Consider the following 18001-nt stretch of genomic DNA (forward strand, 5'->3'; position numbering starts at 1 on the left):
ACCAGGTGTGCATGGGGAGGACAGACGCACAGGCAAGCAAAACATCCACACACGTAAAAATAAAACTTAAAGAGATGGTATTATATCTTTGCTTTCCTCATTTCATATTTTAAAAAAACAAGATACAGAAAGTAAATGATGATCTCATAAATGACGCATTACTGAAACCATATGAAATATGTCACACACTTAAAAACCTACTTCAGGACAGTGTCAAATACTTGAAAGCCAAATCAACTCCTTAATCTAGTAAAATTCTATTTTTTACAAAACTCATTGGCAATCTTTTCTTCAAATATCTACCCTTCCTTTAAATACTCAGTTTAGCTGGGCAGTGGTGGCACCCACCTTTAATCCCAGCACTCAGGAGGCAGAGGCAGGCGGATCTCTGTGAGTTCAAGGCCAACCTGGGCTACCAAGTGAGTTCCAGGAAAGGCGCAAAGCTACACAGAGAAACCCTGTCTCAAAAAAAATACTCAGTTTAGTAAACAATATGTGTGCTGACTTTTAAAATTATCCAATATTTAGACTGACAGTTGTAAATGCGGCCTCTTCTCTCTAGATCATTTTGGAAAACTAAGCTTGTATCTTAGTATTAAGTACATTGATCTTTCAGTACTTTGTGGCTTTTAGCTTATTTTATCATTTTTAATTACAAGGGTGTGTGTTTGTGTGTGTGTGTGTGTGTGTGTGTGTGTGTGTGTGTGTGTGTGTCCTCTTATAGAGCACCAAGCACCACTGAGCTTTCTCCACAGCTTCCAGTACTTTAAATTGTATAAAAATCAGTCCCATGATTTTATATACAGTGAATGAATAACCAAAATTTTACTGCTTAAGCCTTGGTAAGAGGTAAACAGAAAAAAAAGAAACAGTGATGCAGGCTGTGCATGTGAAAATACTCTCTCTCCCCCTCCTCTCAAAAAGAAAGAAAATGACAATTAAAACAAACAAAAAATACCAAAAAACACCCAAACAAAACAAGATGAAACAAACCCATGGAAAAAACAAACAAACAAACTTAAAGTCCATTTGTATTGGCCAACTACTTCTGGGCATAGAGCATGACTGAAGTGTAGTTAGTATACCCAGTGAAGTTGGGTGGATAGAGAAGTGAGCTCCCTCACCTCTGGAAGGTGTTGGGAGAGGAGGGAAAAAAAACATGATCAAAATATATAATGTGGGGAAACATTAAATTGAAAGAAAGTCCTCTGCCTGCAAACAAATCCTCTTTGCTCACCACTACCTCCACTGTGAAGCCGACCTTCAGAAAGGGCAGGAAGAAGGACCAGTCACCTGAGAAACAGGTATGCTTGCCATCATAGCACAGGATCATACTGGTTAGTTCTGCCATTTCCAAGAGGAAGTAAGAAGAAAATCATCCCCAAACTTCTGCTTAAGACTCAATATTAAGTGCAGCACTACTGAAAAAGAAAACCTATCAAATAAAAAGAAAACAGTCAAGCCAAAGTGTGGTAGCATATGCTTGGGAGCCAAGCTTGGGAGACTGAGGCAGAAATATTACATGTCTGAAGGAAGACTGTGTTACATGGAAAGTTAAAGGTCAACGTGTGTTATAGAGCAAGAGCCAATCAACAGCAACACAGAGAGGGAAGATGAGATGTTTGCTTTCTAAATATGCTTTCTCTTCCTCATCATCAACAGCCAGCTGCAACTAGGGTGTTACTTGTGTTTCCTGGTGTGCTACATAGTATTGTATTCCTTCAGTTTTGCTTAGATGAAAGTAAGTATAAAACACAAGTTAGAGTTTTATCAAACCAAACAGATGTGACTGATTCTTACAGACACTGCGTACATTGTTAATTAAAGAAATCTAACGTTTCTTCCTTGGGGCCTACTAAGTCATCTTATGCATAATTACAGTAAGCAGTGCGTGACTTTCAATGATACAGCATCTCTGTTTTAAAAAGAAAGATAACAGGTGGGTACAGGAAGAAAGGCCAGAGCTTTCCAGAAAAACCAAAAATATTCAGAAAACTCAAGAGTGGGAGACTGTTTAGACAAAATGTACCTGTCTCCATTCATGGGAAACCCAGTGTCAGCCTCAGTGAGTTACAAATCAATCACGCTTACTGCAACAGAGAAATTTGAGTTCAGCTTAGAACAATTTCAATCAAAAAAAAAAAAAGTACTATTCCAGCTTTCATCACTAAGCCATCTTAAACATGTTAACCCTCAATGACGTATTTCAGGAGATTCAATACAGTGGTGGTTCCTCTTTTAAGGGCAGCCCACGACCTTCCTAGTATTGACACTGCAAGGATGTAATGATAATATCACCCTGTGCTCATTTGTAGTTACTGCTGAGTGAACCTAGAGTTTCTGACCATCAAGAAGACCTCCACAAAGAGCATCCCACACATCCTACTGTGGATATTCTGCTCTTAGGAAAGCAGATGAAAATGGTGAATTTAGTAGTTCCTAATCAAATGACTTCTCTCTCAATGAGGAAAAGAAAATAATATCTCAAAGAAGTAAACACTAATACAAGATGCTATGCTATGCTTTTTAGCATTTTCATGGGAATCACAATGCACTTCTGATGGTTTGTATGTCATCTAATTTCTCCTGTGGCCTGCTCTGTACTTTCCATCAAAGAAGAAACAGAATAACTGTAAATGATCAAACTTGGAGCTGAGGAGTTGGCTCTGTAGATAAAGCACTTACCACACACTTTGAAAGTCAGGAGTTCAGATCCACAGAACTCACATCAAAAACAAGCAGGAGTGGTAGCGGTACCTGTAATTCCATCACTCGGGAGGTAGAGATGGGAAGATTCAGCAAGAGACCATGCCACAATAAATAAAGCAGTTGGCTAGTGGTATGCAACATGGGAAAAGGCACTTGTCACCAAGACTGACAATCTGAGTTTAATCATCAGAATACAGTTGATGAAATGAGAGAGACAATTTCTTCAAGTTGTCCTCTGACCTTCACAGGAAGCAAGTCATAGCACACACACACAGTGAGAGAGACAGAGACAGACAGACAGACAGACAGACAGACAGACAGACAGAAGACAGAAAGATGCACACACAAAATAAACAAATGCAAAGCTAATTTTTAAAAGGTGAAGAGTGATCAAGTAGGATATCTATTGCCAGCTTCACACCTCCACATGCACATATCTGCACACACATGTGCACCCTGGCATACATAAACATGGATACAAATGCACACCATGCATATCATACATTCATACACATGCAAAAAAGATTGACACAAGCAAAACAATATAACCGAGAATAAGTCATGCAGCTTGCAATAATAAAATTAAGTTTTAATTGCTTCTCGTGTATTTCATAACAAACTCTAGCGGATGGCTTAATACGTTTAAATTTTAGAACTGTCACTCCAGGTGCTGTGTGACAAAAAGAATGAGAAAACATTTCAGGGAAAAGTGAGCTGCTAAACGGAAGACAGCAACAGCTATTTAGAACAGTGAAAATCTTATTTAGAAAATATTTAGGAGACACAACTGGCAGGATTTAAAGTGGATTCAGCGTTACTATTGCCACACTACCAAAGCTAATTAGACGTTGATATCATAACAGTAATTTTACAAAATGTATCTCCTGTGTGTAAAACAGGGCTCATTTGGTGGTTTACTGAGACCTTAATACAATTGGCCTGGATCTTGCCATAAAATATATCCATGCTCTGCCACAGTCTAAGAAAGAATGGGCACTGTGCCAGTAAAAATCCATAGCCAGGAATCATAATGTTTGTGAGCCATTTTTGTAGGAGATAAATCATGCATAAATGAGTCAGGGCATTTCTCCTTGGACTGCCATGTAATTATTCTAGTGTTTACTACCAAAAAAAAACTAGAAAAGTTGGAGAATTTTTTTCTCCATCTTGTATCCACTTATCTTTGCTCCCCAAATTTCTAGATAAAGCCCACTCTTCTTGAAAACACTTGGCAAATGTCTATTCTTTATTTAATCTTCAGGGATGTAGTATCTAGAGGATGCCTATGAAGACAACTAGGGACACAAAGTCCTTCCCCATAGGTGAGTGAACTGTGAGACCTCCTTAAGGGAACCAATACTTTGGGGAAAAATAAGAGTTTGTACAGAAATTTGTCTTGCTAACAACGAAAACCCTATTCACGTTGTTTGCATGGAATATGAGGAGTCTATGATGGCCAAAACCGAGACTAGGAAAATGAACAAAAAGAAAGAAGGGAAAGGAAATGCTGTAGTAATGCAGGAAAAGAAATCTACAAATCCCTTTTTTCTGAAAATAACATTACATTATTATAGGTTACACACCTGCCAATAAGTAGGTTAAAGTGTTTCAAAAAGATAAAATATTAACAGGTCCTTTCCAGTGTTTTTTTTTTCCTGAAAAAGCCTCTCCAGAGGACAGAAGGCATGTTATCCTTTCAAACCTGCTGGTCACAGGGACAATGAGGAAAGCGTGTAGTATGATGTAATAGCTCACAAAGGGGTGAAGTCAGAGGGCAGGAATAACATTGGTAAGTACATTAGGAAGGTAGAGATATATAGAGACAGAAAATTGTTCTCAGAGACTGATAGATGTTAAAATGCATAATAACATAATTCATTTAAAACAGCGGGGTGAAGAATCAGGGGAAATCATTATTTAGTCATTATTTAGTCATTATTTGGTCTTTGTAGTTCTAATCAATGTCTAAATATCACCTGCAGATACATATACATCACAGTATATACTTTTAATGTTTCAAAAGCTTTGCAAGTAAATAAGTTTAAAGAACTGTGGGTTAATGTACAGGGGTTCCTCAGTTCTCTAGTTTGGGGGACAGAGTCTTGAGCAATAATTGAAATACGTGGAGTTACAGTAGGGCACAGCCAACAAAATCTTGGAGGTTGAGAATATTAGTCGGTCAGCTGTCAACAATTTCTCACTGTCAATATAAAGAAATTTAACAGACTTTTTTTTTTCTTTTTGGTTTTGTGAGATAGGGTTTCTCTGTGTAGCTCTGACTGTCCTGGAACTCATTCTGTAGACCAGGCTGACCTTGAACTCAGCAATCAGCCAGCCTCTGCCTCCCAAGTGCTGGGATTAAATGCGTGCACCACCACCACCAGGCTAAGATTTTAATAGACTTTTAAGGAAAATTTTTTGTCTAAAATTTAATGTTCTATGAAAATAAAATCTCAGTGAGAGTAAAATCTGGAATGGTAAATTAAGAATTATTAGGTTAACGTGACCATATGGACAAGTAATGGTGTGCTCACCACTGTCAATATGCACAACACCTAAAGAAGTCAAACTGATTTTCCTGCTCTTAGAATGCTGAGCTTGCTTATGGTATTATGTGACACATTGGGAGAGAGTTGCAAAAGCACATTCACTATATAGAGGGGTCTGTGAAGACTTGGGAACCATAAATATTATAAATAAACCAGTAGCAGAAAATATTAACATGCAAAATTTGCTTGGTGTATATAAACATAGCACACTTGGTAGGAAGAAAGCATAAGAAGAAAGACAAGAGAATTTCTGCTTTTAATCTGACATGTATCTCAAACCTACACATACACAAATATACAAATAGAAGAATAAAGTTAGAAAATCATTGTACATATGGAGACCTGTGTCTTTATTCTAACCACAACACAGCCATTAGGTGTGTAACCTTTGGTTATTCATTTATCTGTCTCTGTCAGAGTGAGTCCCTCTGTAGAATGGGATAATAATCATACCTACCTTTGAGGCATTATTACCAGAATAATGAATGCATGCATGTAAATTTTTAAAATACCCAGCAAGAGGGGCTGAAGAACAGCTCAGCAGTTAAGAGCACTTACTGCCCTTACAGAGGATTCTAGATTGGTTCCCAACACTCACAACTGGCAGCTCACAGCATCCTCATACAACGCCAGCTTCTTTGGCCTCCATGGGCACCTGCACTCATGTGCATATAACCCCATACAGACACTATATATATATAGCATATATGTCATATTATATATAATATATTAAAATAAGATAAAATAATTTTTAAAATAATAGTACATAACTGAAATAAATTTTTGCTATCATTCCCCTTTCTTTTTATTTCAATTTTCAGCAATATTTAATCTTTGAAAATTTCATACATATTTATCTTTTAATTTTTTATTTACTTTTATTGAAAATATTTTTCATACGATATATTCTGATCATATTTTCCCCTCACTCATCTCCTTTCAGATCCTCCCTACTTCCCCCACCCATCCAACTCCACATCTTTCTTCTCTCTTTAGAAAAACAACAGGCAAATAAGTCTAAGTCATAATTCAAAAAAACCCACAAGAAATACACACAAACATACACATAAAAAACAAAATCAGAAACCATAATATACACACAAAAGACCAGCAAGGTAAAAAAAAAAATGCCCAAGCAAAGCAATATGAAACCAAAAAGAATCTACAAAAGTATCATTGAGTTTGTCTCGTGTTAGCCATCTACCGCTGGGCATTGAGTCTACCCCAGTGTGGTTAATATAACCAGTAAGATTCTGTTGGAGAAGGCTAATTTGAATATGTTTTAACTGAAATAGAAGTACATCATTTCCAACCCTTGCTCAGGGTTGCTTTTTCTCCTTCCCTTTCCTCTCTCCAGCCCCTCATAGCTACCCTCCTTCAAAATCCTCCCATGCCACCCACTACTCAAGCTGATAACTTCTTTTATTATTGTTGTTGGTAAACACACATATATATTCATATACATATATACATATTCATATGTGTGTGTATGTGTGTGTGCTTTTGTGTATTTATATCCCCTTTCAAAGTAAAGTTCAACATGGAAACCATCATCCACTCCTATGATTTCTGAAATACTACCATTTGATACCTGTTTATATTTCTCTGTATTGAAATACTACCCTTTTATCTGAAAATTGACAGTCTGAAAAGCAGCTTAGAAAGCAAATTGAGAGCATCTGACTTGTGTACACCAGAACTTCCCGGTTTCTGAACCCATAGCCATATGTGACAGCTAATCATTCATTATTGTTCAATCCCTCAGCGTCAGTCAGAAAGCTTTCTTTCTAAGTGTCTGAATTTTGGCATGAATCATTTATAGAAAGCTCCATAGAGATATTAACTGGACTCTGACAGCAACAATCTCCCCACATCTTCAATAAGATTTTAACTAATTACATTATAGCATTCCAACTTTTATTCTGGCAAAAATATAATGGAAACTCTGCCCCTTTCAGCCAGAGAGCATGTCCATATCTAGCTGGAGCTTGGCATAATTCCTTGGACACAGGGTTGCTCAGGGTTCTTACTTTGTGAAGGGGTAGATAATTAAGTGGATTTCTTAAATTGGTGAATGAATGAGTTTGAGAAAAAAATTGCAAATATTTACAAACCTGTTTGCTAACTCATTTAGTCTCTCCTAATTTGATTTATATTCTAGAATTTTCATTTTAAAATACCTGTACTACCAACATTGGTTTAAGCAAATATCTGACTTTTTCCCATTTACATTTAAGTTACTAGTGTTACTGATTCCAATACCTTCAGATATAACATCACAGACACCACTTCACCCAATTCTTTATGCTAGATACTTTCTTTAGGTTTTCTGCTTCATAATTATGTTCTAACAGAATTTTAAAAGTTATTCCTATCAATATATTCATGCTGTCTAAAAATTAAAATGATTTATATAAATATTGTATCAGTATGTTCCACCTACCAACTACTTTGCCAGCCTGGATATGATCAGAGCCTACAAATAGCAGGTAGGAGATTCCTCTCCTCATACCCACAGAGAGGCTGTATTGTCTATATTTTGGTATTTATCAGCTTTTGTCCTGATGTGACTATATGCTAACTAATATCATGGGATGTAACTCTGAAAATCAATTCTCTGGGGTCTAGAGATAGCCAAAGTGGAAGAAAGCACCAAGGGAGTCATTTAAAAGTTGGTGGATGGTTCATCGTTGAGAATAGAAATACATTTTTCCTCACAGAACAAATAAGTGGCTAATTTCCCAGGGTTTGGGTGGCACTGAACAATACATATGATAATCTTTCTTATATTTTTGGTTGTGAGCCTAGCCTTTCACAGCTGAGGCATCCCTCTAGCCTTATGATAATCTTTCTAATTCCTCTGTGTCAAAAGACTTCTTCACCTGAAGGTGTTAAGTACTTGGGAAAATGGAACTATGTCCTAATACAATCTTAAGACTGCATAAATCATTTAAAATTACGTTTTTTAATATTTTGTTGTGCTTTATTTATTTATTTATGTGTATGTGCACATGCATGCACAGCACACAAAAGTCAGAATACAACTTACCGGAGTTCTCTCCTTCCACCATGTAGGTCCAGGAGTGTGCAGCAAGTGTCTTTACCCACTGGGTTGCCTTAATAGCCTTTACTCATGGATTTGATGAAATCATGTGTACTAAATCCTTAATATAAACTGTATCACTAACTTTATTCAATGTTTCTACTTATGTACAGTAATTATCTACATCTCAGATATCATTGTAGGCACAAGGAATACAATGATTAGCAAAATAAGGATAGTCAAAAAATTGAACTACAATTCTCAACTGTCTGTGAAACTACAATAGGTGTCTGCATCTGTCACATATAAATACTGGGTTTGCACTGAAATTTTCCATTCTACACATGGAAGCTGTGGATTCAGAGATAAATGGGTAGTTATAGAAGAGCAGAGGTTGTTGGGCTAATCCACACCCCTCAACAAGCTGATGATGCAGAAAAATGTACTGTGTATATTACATACATATATTTACATATGCACACATAGAAAGTACTAAGTGAATATCTGATTAAATTGTATTTACTATGTGTGTAATCTCAATTGCCACAGCATCACACTAATTTAATGACTCTCTTACAGAGTTATGTTTAACAAATTAAATGTTCTGTGATAGAAACATTGGGTTCTAACTCAATTTTATTCTGTCAAACTGATCTTAATCTGACTCTTTTGTAAATTATTCTCACAGTATTACTTAGTTGAAGTTGAATTAAGATAAATAATCAGTATGAGATTGATGAAATGAAGAACAAAAAAAACAGAAAGAGATACACTTGACAGAAGACAATAAATTTACAAATGTTCCACACGAAAGTATAAGCTTGACAAGCTCAGTCGCTCATTTCCACCCAGTACCAGAGATGCTAAGGCTGGACGATTACAGCAAGCTTGAGTCCAGTCAGGGCTAAGCAGTTCTAGACGAATCTAAGCTATAGAATGGTACTTGCTATCAAAACACAGATATACATATATATAGTCTTAATTTAATTTTAAAATTTAATAAAAAGTTACCTTTCATCTTATTGTATTGGCTATTTATATAAAGTTTGAACAACAAATATGATAGATCAAGCATCCATTCTGCTTGTATGTGTATTTTAGAATGCTATCAATCACAATATTTTGATCAACATTAATAAGAAAAATAATTATTCCTGTAGAGTGTAACAGTAATTCCATAAATAAACCCAGTAGATTTTTATTGTTTGAGAATTTCATACATGTGCAAAATTTGTTTTGATCAAATCCATCCCTACTCCTTCCTCTCTAACTTCTTTTATCATTTTATACCAACAATATTTCTGCTCCTTCATCTGCAATGATTTCTAAACCTTTGGAGAAGGTGTGTGGTTTAGATGCCCACTCCACACTCGACTACCCTTTATACTCTGATCAGTTGTGCCTTTCTGTGCTAATCACCATTTCTTACAAAAGGAATTTTCTCTAATAAGAGATCAGAACTGAACTTATCTACAGATAAGTTCATGTTGGCCAGCTACTCCTGGTCATGGGCCCTGCCCTGAAGATAGGTTAATATACCCTGTAACATTATAGAAAAAAATTATGGGGGTGTTGTTTGTTTTTACTGATTTCATCATCATCATCCTCTTCCTCCTCCTCTTCTTTGTTGCTTTGACTTTCTTTGTGTGTGTTTGTTTTGTGGTTTCTTTTTCTTTTTTTTTAAGAGAAAAAAACATAAAGTTCAGTATAAAAACAAGGGTTTAGAAAGTATTTTTAACTGGGCGGTGGTGGCGCATACCTATAATCCCAGTTCTCGGGAGGCAGAGGCAGTGGGAACTCTGTAAGTTCTAGGCCTGGTCTACAAAGTGAGTTTTAGGACAGTCACAATGGGTGCACAGAGAAACCCTGTCTTGAGAAAAAGAAGGAAGAAGAAAGAAAAAAGGTATGTATATGTGTGTGTGTGTGTGTGTGTGTGTGTGTGTGTGTGTGTGTGTGTGTATAATAAAGCATCTATTAAAAAAGAAAGTAGTTTTATATGTCATCTACCAAAATAATAGTAATAGGTTCTTCCCTAGGGATTATAACCCAGCTACAAATTCTTGGGCAGGTTTACAATACCAAGCATGAATTCCATCTTGTGGTGTGGACCTTAAATCTATTATCAGAAAGTAGTTGGTTACTTCCATAACATCCAAGGAAGCTTCCAAGATAGTAAGTTTCCAAATTGTTTTTCCATAATCATTATTGTTAGCTACCTTTTTGCATATCTCCTCCTCTCCCCATCCACTCACTCTCCTACTCACTTAAATCATGAATCCAGTAGGTTTTGTCACTGAAGTATTACCAACCAAAGGTTATCACATAGCCTAGAAGCCTGTCACCAAATAAAATAACTCTCTGGTTGCCAACACCAAAACATTACACACACACACACACACACACACACACACACACACACACACACCATATATATCTATATATCTATATATGGTGTGTGGTGTGGGTGTGGGAGTGGGTGTGTATGTGGGTGTGTTATATATATATGTGTGTGTGTGTGTGTGTGTGTGTGTGTGTGTGTGTGTGTGTGTGTGTATGCATGATATATATATATATGAATTCCCTGACAGCTAATTCAAAATAATTATTCTAAAAATGTTCATGAGTTACAAGAGAATGGGAATAAACAAATTAGAAACTCAACAAAAAGGTCAAAAGCATAAAAGGGAGCTAGTTAGAAAACTTTAAGGTTGAAGAAAATAATAAATGAACTAAAAGATACGTTAGAGGTTTAAACAACTATAAATAATAATAAAAACTAAGTGAAGGAGAAGATAGATTATCTGAAATCATCTCAGATAAGAAAATTATATCAGACAAGAAAAAAGAATGAAAAGAATTAAGAAAGGCTAAAATATCAATTGATTATCATCACAAATTGATAATATACATTACAATAATTTCAAAATAGAGAAAATAATGAGTAAGAAAGCTCAGTTAAACAGTATTGGAAAACTTACCAAACATCAAAAGAAAATAATATATTGAGATACCTAAAGCTTGGAATTCTCTGATCAATTAAAGTAACATATTATGATCAAACTATCAAAAATAAAGAAATAAATACTCAAAACAAAACAAAAAGTGTACATGTGCATACACACACACACACACACACACACACACACACACACAAATATGTTCTTGCTGGCCAGCTACTCCTGGGCATGGGGCTTGCCCTGAAGTGTGGTTGATATACCCACTAACGCTATATTGGAGAAATTATTATTATTATTATTATTATTATTATTATTATTATTATTATTATCATTATCATGTTTTAACTTTCTGTGAATGTATTTGTGTTTTGGGTTTTTTTTAGAGAGAGTAAGAGGAAGAAAGAGAGAACATAAATTTCAGTGGTCAAGGAGGTGGAAAAACTTGGGAGGAGTTGGAGAAGGGGAAAGAAGATGATCACAATATATTGTATAAAATTAAATAAAAATAGAATTTTGAAACTCGTAAGAGAAAAGAAATACATCACATACTAGAGACTAGATATAATCAACATGTAATGGAGCTGTCTAAAAAAATAAATCACATAGAAAATGAAAGTAAATTTATAAATAAAGAGAAATGCCTTATCAGAAAGAAATAGCTTTCCTTAAACTGAGCATGTTATGCCAAGCCCTAGCAAATTCATCTACTGACTCATATAGAACCACTATTTGCTTGCAAAACTACTTCTTACTTGGTCCTCTACCTTCCGGAGGACACCTTTTCTTTACCTATTAATGCTTTAGAAAGAACGCACATTGTCACTGGGCCAAATGACTCAGGAGTAAAAGCAATTCTCTACTCTACAATGAACTTCCACTACAGAGCAAAGAATGTTTTCCAGCATGTGAATTCTCTTCCTATTGCCCTCCAAAAACTTCTCCCCTCAAAATTTTGAGCGCAATTTTTTGTGACTTAAATATAACTATGTCCTCGACCAATGTCTGTCTCCTGATTTGTTATATGGTGTGTCCTGGTTCTGTCTCCTGTTATAGGTAGAAGATAGTAAGACCTCCAATACCAGTAGCAAAAAACATTGCATAATTCTATGAAATTCTCAAAGAATAAAATAAAAATATTATAGTTAAAGGAGATAAACACTGTTTCTAGCCTCTAAATTAGCTTAAAATGATCAGATAATTAATGAGTATTTTCAGTGTCTAAAGACAAGCAAATATAGTGGTTTAGTGCTTAGAAACAATTTAAGCTTATAAAACATATTGGGGTAGTTTGAGTCCTAAACTTGACCTGAATGTAAAAAACATCCTTCATTTGCCATTAAAGAGCAGGCAAATAGTACATATTTTACTATTAGTAAAGTACAAGATTTTAATGAAAGAACAGAAAAAATTTAAAACTATTAAGTCCCCTATAATTCTCAATCTTTGCTCAAAAAGAACCCAGCTATCTGTGTCCTTCTAGCCGCAGGTAAGAACTAGACATAACGTTTTCGGTACCAATGGGTGTGCCCAACCTGTGGCACCCAGGATAGCTATGTATATGGCTCAACGCAAAATTGTAAATTCACTTAAAATTATTTTGTGATTTTTTTGTAACTCAATTTCTTGTTCTCAAACAAGAACTTTATAGATAATAATACTGTGTTACAACGCCAAAAGATTGGATCTAATAAAGACATACAGAGCATTCCATCTGACAGCAGCACAAAGCACATAAAGCATGCTCAACTACAGATCATAAAATAGGATATAAAAAACCTACTATTTAAAACTGAAGAGTGTATGTTTCATTTCATTCACATGAAATATCTAGAATAGGCAGAAATATAGAGATAGAAATATTAATGAACAGTGAAGGCCTAATGGTAATAGGGAATAGGGAATGATCGTTAAGGTTTTTCCATTTTCGAGTAATGAAATCCTCTAGAACTAGGATATGATGGTGGTTATAAAACCTTATAAATATGGGCTGGGGATATAGATCAGTTGACACACTGCTTTCCTAACACCTGAATTCAATCTGACCACTACATCAAAACAATTGTAGAGGGATATGCCTGTAATCCCAGAACACATTAGTTAGAGACAGGAGAATCAGGAATTCAAGATTATCCTTGGCTACATACAGCCTAGGGTACATGAGACCCTGTCTTTAAAAAAAATTCCTAATGTCATTTTATAAATTTTATCATAGGAATGTCTAAGGTATGCACAGAATGGTATTGCATAAGCAGCCAAAGAACATTATTGAAAGAGTTGGATTATGGGACAAGGTCTAATAAAGTTCCTCAAAGTAAAAAATTATTTTTCTGAAACATCTTTTGTTTTTTGTTTTTGGAGACAGGTTTTCTCTGTGTAACTGCTCTGGCTGTCTGGAACTCACTCTATAGACCAGGCTGGCCTCAAACTCACAGAGGTCCACCTGCCTCTGCCTCCCAAGGGCTGGATTGAAGGCGTGCACCGTCACTGGCTGGCTCTGAAACATCTTAAATCATCAGCCCTTCTCCATCCTCCCTGGCACCACCGGGAGAGGAGTGATGCATGTCAGCACTTCAGCGACTGCGCAGCTCTGAGGAAAGCTGTCTGTCTGCTCTAAATCTACTTCCTGTGCTTTCCACTATAAAAGATAGACAATGGAGTTACTATTTCAGAATAAAATGAAAAAAAAATCTATGTAAATTTTCCTTGTATTTGTGAACTCTGTAGCTAGAGTTTTCCTGCCTGGCCCACAGTCAGGACAAATCTTTGTCACCCACCAGTCCCACAGCCGCTCAGACCCAACCAAGTAAACATAGAGACTTATATTGCTTACAAACTGTATGGCCGTGGCAGGCTTCTTGCTAACTGTTCTTATAGCTTAAATTAAACCATTTCCATAAATCTATACCTTGCCACGTGGCTGGTGGCTTACCGGTGTCTTCACATGCTGCTGGTCATGGCGGTGGCTGGCAGTGTCTCTCTGCCTCAGCCTTCCGCTTCCCAGAATTTTCTCTCCTTGTCCCACCTACTTCCTGCCTGGCCACTGGCCAACCAATGTTTTATATATTGACCAATCAGAGCAATTTGACATACAGACCATCCCACAGCAGAACTCCTTATGTTTATAATTCTAATCTGTGCAGTGGGATCTTTCTATATTGAATTTTTGATTTGATCTGTTCAGCTGCTATATAAAAAAAAGGTGTAAGTAGTAGACAATATTGAAATTGTCACATGACTTCATCCATGTAATAATAAGCTATCTCATCTCCCTGACTACAGTGTAGAGAGTCTAATAATAGTAGTCAATTTACTATGTGCACTAATACATGATAATTTTTTAAATATTTATTTTATTATTTTAAAATTATGCATGTGTGCACTCTATCATTTACGCCCACAACATTACAAGTTTTCTTTAAGTCACTGTTTCACAGATCAGAGCAACAGATATGGAAAAATGTGGTAAGTTTCATAACATATTGATTAGAGAAATAACTCAAATTTGAATTGTGGTATTCTGATTCTAGAATATACACAAAACACATCACATCATATAAATAATAGGCTTGTAAGTATAAAAGTATGTAAGCATGTAAATCTAAATCTCACAAAATGAATTGACTTTTCAAAATCACTTGAAATCTTATTGTACAAATTCCTTTAATTGCAGATTATGTGTCATGTCTCTATTAGTTTTGAATAGTCTATGTGGTGTACCAGAAGAGCCAAGTTGTGCTCAGTCATCACAAATTGGCAAAATTGTAAGTATTTAAAATCCCTGAAGTTAGTAGAAACACTTAAATTGTACTTACTGTGTGTTGAGTATTAGCTGAAGCATTTTACATATAACAGCTCCCTAAGTTCCCATAACAATCCATAGGGCAGGCTATAACCCCGTCTTCAGAGATGGAAAGACGTAAATACAAAGAAAAGAAGCAACTTTCCCAAGGACCAATGATTGGCAACACCAGCATTTAAACTTAGGGAAGAGACATGTGGATTTGTGTGCTAGGTCTGATGAGAAGAAATCCACCAAATGGCTCCTTTTTCATTTAACAGTCTTAAACCTTCTATAATAATAATAGAAGAAAATTCTGCTGCTCGTAAAAAATTTTTAAATTTTATATACTTTTAATAAGCAGAGCATAAAATTTCCAGTGACAACATATTTGTGCCCAAAACTTAACAAATTAAACTTATAGTACAGAACCAGAAATTAAGGATGTGAGTTATTTCATTGTGAGTTACATTTAAACATAGAACAGCTGGATGGGATCAGCACAAAACCAAACATGTAGGCCAGTGGAATAGAATAGAGGATTCCAAAATCAACTCACATAGTGTACCAACTTTTGACAAATGTGTGAAAATGTGTGATGCAAACATAGGAAAGTAAACCATATTTCTAGTTCAAAGCCGGTCATTTAAAGCTCTGTCTTTAAATTACCTCAACAAGTCTACTTAAAGTAGACTGGCACTTATGCAAGTCCCATACCTGTATAGTCACAGAGGGTCTTTGAGAACACTTGATTTTATGCTCTGTATTTGACTACTGGTAAAATAAATGAAGCACACAGAGGAAATTGATTTGCCCATATTTCATTTTATTTGTAAAAACTAGAACAAATTTTCAACTAAAATAATATTGCTATACACATTAAACTATTTTTAAACACAGAATTAATAAAAATAAACATTGAAAAGTAAATGAAAACTTTAAAAATCTTCATTCTTGATAGTAATTTGGACTGTTGAAAATTGCCATTGCCTATTTTACCCACAGTGAAACTGTGATATCAGACAGAATAGTTAACTCTGCCTGTCCTCTTCAGTGAGGTTTGACATGGCAGTTTTGATCACCCTGAGACATTAAATTCAAAAAATCTTTTTAGTTAAAAAAGTAGTCTGTATGAAGATATTTATACTAAAAAATGGACTCTGCATAGGGAAGCTAAAGGTGACTTTGATCTGTATGCTATATGTCCTCTCCAAAACCTAAGAAGATCTGAACTAGCATTCTCTTCTCTTTCCCCCTTTCCTCTCTCCCTGTCTTACCCTGCTTCCCTATCCTTCTCTCTCTCCAGAGTTCTCTAGTCTACAGACATGCCATAGTTCCTGACCTTGACCAAGCAGGGTCCTTTGTGCACCTGACAGCCAAGAGGAAGACAATCTCAGCAATTTTTATACATGATCCTGAGGGACTGTGGCAGACGACTAGAAAAGCAGCTAGAGATTATCATTAGGGAGGATAATCTATACTAACTCCTTTTAATTTAGTGAGAAACTAGTTAATAAGTAATCATGTCATTTCCATAATTATTCCACCTTGTTTCAAGGAATGGGAAATATATGATACTTCATATCGCTACAGAGAACCACTAAATCAGTTTATGAAGTAATTTGTTTGCTTATAAAACTATGGAAATATTTGTCTCCATTTACAAGTTGGCTATAACATTGTGAAAGGTGGGAAAATAGAAAAATATTGCTAAAAGTTTATCATTATATTATTTAGTCCTCCCATAATCCAAAAAGTCCTGACGGAACTTTATTTCAGAGCTAGATAGGCGGAGGCCCACCAGATGGCTCCATGGGTAAAAACACTAGCTGCACAAGACAGATGACCTGAGTACAGTCCCCAGAACTCACCATGGAAGGAAAGAAGCAGCTCCTGAAAGTCGCTCTGTGACTTCCATACGCACCAGGTGGCACTTGTGCAAATACACTGACTCAGATTGTGTATGTACACACATGCTGATAATAAATTAGCAAACTTTTAAAAGATCTGGATGAAATTTTGAGTGAAAACTTGTAGGGAATTCCTAGAGTGGACGCTTCTAAACAGATGCTGTAGAAATTAAGTAATACCTCCATGTCATTTGACTAAATCTTTCTGAGGAGAAAAAAAATATTAATTTTACTGTCTAAACTTAGTAGTTTTCTTGGATGATTGTGGTGATCTATTTTTATGAAAATATCTCTTACTCTTGTAAGAGACTGGAACTTTTTCCTAGACCTCACAGCACAGTTCACAATACACCTTGAGGTCACTGAAGGCTTAAGACCATTCTCTCTTACTGTGTACTCAGCCTGTCCATTTAACCTGTTGTCATTAAAAGAACAGTGTGACAAACTTATTTGCCTTGCATTTCTCATGTAATCAGCTTTAACTAAAGATGGTACATTGCTTAAATCTTAAGTTATGAATTCTTGCATGCCCCTGACTCAGAGCAGAGCAGCTCATGTCTGCTCTCTCTCCCTCTCCCTCCCTCTCTCCCTCTCCCTCCCTCTTTTCCTCTCCCTCTCCCTCGCCTCTCTCTCTCTCTCTCTCTGTCTCTCTCTCTCTGTCTCTCTCTCTCTCTCTCTCTCTCTCTCTCTCTCTCTCTCTCTCTCTCTCTCTCTCTCTCTCTCTCTCTCTCTCTCTCTCTCTGATAGACTCTGTGTGTGTGACAGAGAGAGGGGGGTGGTAATTTTCTGAAAACAGCCAACAGGTCAAAAGCAACCTGACACAAAAATACCTACCATAAATGTTTGAAGCTGCATGCAGATATTTCTTGATACCAGTATGTTTGCTATATTGCTTGTTGTCTGAGTCACTTGGGGTTGGAGTGTGTAACTCATTCACTTGTAAAACTCTGTGAAAGATTTTTGTGAAGTATCCCTCATTCCTTCCTCATATAATGTTTTCTGTGTTGTTTAAAAAATACAGAGTAAAGTCCTCTGTTAAAGACAACCAGGCAATC

This window comes from Peromyscus maniculatus, chromosome 9 (genome assembly GCF_049852395.1).
Source record: "Peromyscus maniculatus bairdii isolate BWxNUB_F1_BW_parent chromosome 9, HU_Pman_BW_mat_3.1, whole genome shotgun sequence".
Lineage (NCBI taxonomy): Eukaryota > Metazoa > Chordata > Mammalia > Rodentia > Cricetidae > Peromyscus > Peromyscus maniculatus.